Here is a 5,405-nt window from a genome sequence, read left to right as displayed (position 1 = left end):
AGCTATTATAGTATTGTTTCTAATTAAAATGATTACCTCGACCCTTGAAGAAAGTGTGTAATCAAGCCCACTGGGCAATGGAAATGAAAACATGATTTACACTAAAATATATTAACTGGCCAGTGCTATATCACCACTGCCTGAAGCAGTCCTATGCTGATAAAATTTTACACCTACCAGAATAAGGAGGAGGGGAAATCACATTTTGGTTGACACATTTCACTTTCTGATAAACCCAGCGTAACCAAAGTACTGTCAAAAAGCATTCTGATAACATTTTGTCATAAAATATCCTACCCATTTGGGAAATAGGGAGCTGCTTTTAGAGTTTGCGTGGCAATTCATTTCTGATATAAGCTGGAAGTATTTAAATGCCTTCATACTTGATATTCAGAGATAGTTAAGCCAAAAATAAAAATAGAAAAAAATAGACAAATCTCACTCACTCTGAAAAATGATTATGTCTAAATTTGGTCAAATTCTGAACATTTTGTGATGCTAGTACAAAGCACGAAGTTATACAGAAAATTGAAAGTCTTTATTTAAAAAAATATTATGTATGTATGTTTGTATATATGTATGTATGTATGTACGAATCTATGTACCTACTTGTCACAGATCTATCTCACTGTGCTTGTATACATATATGTATATATACATATATATATGCACTATCTAACTTCATGTACACATATATCATATATATCAATGATAAGTAGGAAGGAAGATTAGTAGATATAGGTAGACAGACAGACACATACTTGAAACAAGAAGTAAAATAGAGTCAGACTCTTTTATAGGATAAAGAGTGAATGTGGCTTCAGTGTTAGACTACAAATCTTGAGCAAAAAAGCTCAAGGACTGAGCTTAGGACTTGGGTTCAAGGCCTAGGTCTTTATCTAAGCTATCTAAGCTAGTACATTATCTAAGCTACAAGACTATACTTTCAGGGATCATTTCTATAGTATGTGACATTATCTAAGCTCCTTTTGTAATAAATCATATCATTATTTTGTTACTAAATCATATCACTTGTTCAAATAAAATAGTAGAAATCCATCTTCGCTACATTTGAAGTATGAGACCAAGATCATGAGGACATGTAGACAAAAGTATAATTTACATATACACATATAAGAACAATTGCACATAAATGAAGATATTTAGTAAGTGGTATGTTCTCTTATTTCAAATATTTATATTTGTTATAATAACTTGATATTTTTCCAATTTTTATTTTTTGTAAACATAAAAAACTGTGTCTTAAAATGAGCAATTGTAGCATTAAAAGCATTAAAAAACATTATAATGAGTAAGATTGTTCTGGAAAAAACAGAAAAGATCAAATGATAAATTTTTGAATTTATTTTGTCTGCTTTCAACTTTCTCTAGGCTTTTTGAATACATATTTAATGTAACATAGTAAAATGTAATGGAAGATAAAGTAGTAACTCTGTAAAGTTGAAAATTGTTGCTCTACTTTCTTAGTTTGTGTCATGGAAATTCTGATTTAATCATTTTGTGTGAAAGCACTGTTAAACAGCTGTACTGTTGTAGTACATGTTCAAAGGAAACTTTTATTGGTCATGGGGTTTCAGCTCAGGGACTGAGCATTGTTCCTGAGGTTTTATGCCTAAGGCAAGAACCCTACCACTTTTATTACTTGGTACAGACTGAAACAGAATATCAAAACAATCAAATGAACATGCCTTTTTTGTTTTAAAGAAAGTGCATATCGTGTGAACTCTGCTTTGAAGACCTTATAGAATTCAGCAGTGAATCCATCTGGCCCTGGGCTTTTCTTAGATGGAAGGTCTCTTATTGCCATTTCTATTTCAGTGCTTGAAATAAGTCTGATTAGTTGGCTCAGGTCTTCTTAGTTCAGTGTGGGTATGTTAATATTGGCTAGAAACTCAACCATTTCTTCTAGATTCTCAAATTTTTGGTTAAAAGTTTGTAAAGCATTCCCTCATGATGCTCTGGATCTTGGTAATTTCTGTTGTGATATTACCATTCTCATCTGTGATTTTGTTGATTTGGGTGTGCTCCCTTCTTTTTTGGTAAGATTTGCTAAGGGTCTGTCATTTTTTTTTCAATGAAGCAACTCCTTGTTTTATTGATTCTTTCTATAGTTTTTTGGGGACTCCAATTCATTTAATTCTGCTTTGATTTTAATAATTTTCTTCCTTCTACAGGGATTAGGGTTGGTTTGTTGCTCTTTTTCCAGGAGCTTAAGGTGACACATTAAATTGTTGGTTTGAGATTTTTTCCAATTTGTTAATGTAGGCACTCAGAGCTATAAATTTTCCTCTGAGTACTGTCTTTGCTGTGTCCCAAAGGAGCTGGTATTTTGTGTGCTCCTTTTTGGTAAATTTCATAAACTGTTAAATTTCTGTTCTGATCTCCTTGAGGAGCCCTTTGTGATTCATGAATGTATTGTTCAATCTTCATGAGTTACAGGGTTTTCATTGGTGGAGTTGTGTGTTCAGTTCCAATTTGATGCCCTTGTGGATTGATAGAGTGCAGGGAATAATTTCAGTGTTTCTGAATCTGCCCAGGTTTGTTTTATGCCCTGAAATGTGGTCTATTTTGGAAAATGTTCCATGTGCTCCTGAAAAAAAAACATATATTGTGTTGTTGCTGGGGGAAATAGTCTGCAGATGTCTGTTAGCTCTAGTTGGTCTATACAATTGTTCAATTCTGAGATTTCTCTTTTGAGTTTTTGCCTGATTGATCTTTCCATAGGTGAGAGTGGGATGTTAAAGTCACCAACAATCACTGTGTTTAAATCTATGTATGGTTTTAGTGACAGTAAAGTTTGCTTGATGGAGTTCAGTGCTCCGAGATTAGGTTTGCAGATATTTATGATGGGTATGCCCTCCCGGAGGAGAGATCACATTATTAGTATGTAAGAAGCTTCTTTGTCTTTTCTCTCTAATTTTAGTTTGAAGTCTATTTTATCTGATATGAGGATGGCAACTCCAGCCTGTTTATGGGGGCTGTTAACTTGATAAACTTTAATCCAACCTCTCACTTTCAAAAAATGTTTGTTTTGCTGGGCAAGATGTGTCTCTTGAAGACAGCAGAACAATGGATCTTGCTTTTTCATCCAACTAAACAGTCTATGCCTTTTAATTGGAGAGTTAAGTCCATTGATATTGAGAGTTAGGATTGAAAAATATTTACTAGTTCCTGCGATTTTTAAAAGTTTTCATTAGGGCCTGTGTCTTGACAGTTCATGTGGAACTTAGATGGTATGAGTTTTAGGTGCCATTTCTTTGTCAGTATTACGTTTGTGTTGGTTTTTAATGTGTAGAACATCTTTGAGAATTTTTTGTAATGCTGGTTTGGTTGTTACGTAATGTTGCAACTTTCCTTGGAATGGAAGGTTTTTATTGTTCCTCAGTTATGAATAAGAACTTAGCTGGGTACAGTATTCTTGGTTGGTAGTTATTTGTGTTAAGGTCATGAGATATAGCCTTCCAATCTCTTCTTGCTTTCATGGTCTCTGCTGACAAATCTGGGATTATTCTGATAGGTTTTCCTCTGTAGGTGATTGTTCTCTTATCCCTGGCTGCTTTTAGGATCCTTCCTTTGTTCTCTATTGATCCTGTAGGGATTATAATGTGACGGTGCGATGTCCTTTTCTGGTCAGGTCTATTTCAGGTTCTAAAAGCTTCTTGTATCTGGATGGGCCTGCCCATTGCCAAACTCATTATATAAAGCCAGTATAACCTCATCCCAAAACCAGTCAGAGATTCATCAAAGAAAGAAAACTATAGACTCATTTCTTTGATGAATATTGATGCAAAACTTCTCAACAAAATACTGCCCAATCCTCTTCCACAACTCATCAAAAAATTATACAATATGATCAAACTGATTCATCACAAGGATGCAAAACTGGTTCAACATATGCAAATGAATTAATATAATTCAACACATCAACAGGAGCAAGGACAAAAATCACATGATTGTCTCAATAGATGCAGAAAAGGCATTTGACAAGATCCAACACCCCTTTATGCTAAATCTCTGGAGAAACTAGGAATCCATGAAACATTCCTCAGTATAATAAAGGCTGTATATGACAAACCCACAGCTAGCATTATACTTAATGGAAAAAGCTAAAGGCATTCCCTCTAAAATCAGGAACAATACAAGGATGGCTGCTCTCTCCACTCCTCTTTAACACAGTATTCGAATTCCCAGCCGGAGCAATAAGTTGAGAAACAAGCATAAAGGGGATCCAAATAGGGAAAGAGGAAGTGAAACTTTCCCTCTTTGCAGATGATATGATTCTGTATTTAAAGAACATTATAGACTCTACTCTCAAACACCTTGAGCTGATTCAAAGCTTTGGAAGGGTAGCAGGGTATAAAATTAACTCTCAAAAATCAAATGTCTTCATCTATGCCAACACTGAGAGGAATGAGGCAAAAATCTGGAAAGCAACTCCTTTGTTAATAGCATCAAAGAAAATAAAGTACCTAGGAATTAACAAGTAAAAATGTAAAGGAACTTTTGGATGAAAACTTTAAAACCCTAAAAATGGAAATTAAAGCAGAACTGAGGAAATGTTAAAACCTCCCATGCTACTGGATTGGAAGAATCAATATCGTGAAAATGGCACTCTTGCCAAGGGCTATCTACAAATTCAACACAATACCCATCAATAGCTTAATGTCATTCTTTAAAGAAATAGAAGATGAAATTCAAAATTTCATATGGGATAATAAAAGACCATGTATAGCAAAAACACTGTTTAGCAGAAACAACAGTGCAGGAGGAATGTCAATACCTAACTTTAGACTCTATTACAGAGCTATAGTGACCAAAACAGGTTGCTACTGGCACAAAAACAGGCCTGAATACCAATGGAATAGAACTGAGGACCCAGATATTAAACCGCAGACTTATAGCCACCTAATCTTTGATAAGGGAGCAAAAAAAAATGGAATGGTAGAAAGACAGCCTCTTCAACACATGGTGCTGGAAGAACTGGTTTAGAACCTGCAGAAAACTAAAGTTAGATCCTTCTTTGTCACACTGCACTAGGATTAAGTCCAAATGGATCAAAGACCTGGAGGTAAAAGCTGACACACTGAAAACTTTACAAGAAAGAATACGAGATACACGAGGTCTCCTTGGCACAGGTCGAGACTTTTTTAATAAGGACCAAGAATCACAACAAATTAGAGAAAGGCTACATAAGTGGGACTGCATTAAACTGCAGAGCTCTTGTATGGCAAAGGACATAGCTAGTAAATTAACTAAAAAGCCTACAGAATGGGAGAAGATCTTCACCAACCATACAATGGACAAAGGCCTTATATCTAAAATATATCAACAGCCCAAAAATTGAAAATCCAAAGAAACAACCATCCCCTTAAAAACTGGGCCAA

At 34.9% G+C, this 5,405-nt stretch overlaps 1 pseudogene; it reads left to right on the top strand.

The window, feature by feature from the left end:
- Positions 1 to 934: 934 nt before the first annotated feature.
- On the top strand, positions 935 to 1,010 carry LOC150041163 (small nucleolar RNA U3; annotated as a pseudogene).
- The last annotated feature ends 4,395 nt before the right edge of the window (positions 1,011 to 5,405 follow it).

Source organism: Megascapheus bottae, chromosome X (assembly GCF_031878675.1).
Source record: "Megascapheus bottae isolate mThoBot1 chromosome X, mThoBot2.hap1, whole genome shotgun sequence".
NCBI classification, from domain to species: domain Eukaryota; kingdom Metazoa; phylum Chordata; class Mammalia; order Rodentia; family Geomyidae; genus Megascapheus; species Megascapheus bottae.
The sequence above is the reverse complement of the archived record's forward strand: the minus strand, read 5'-3'. Positions and strand labels throughout refer to the sequence as shown.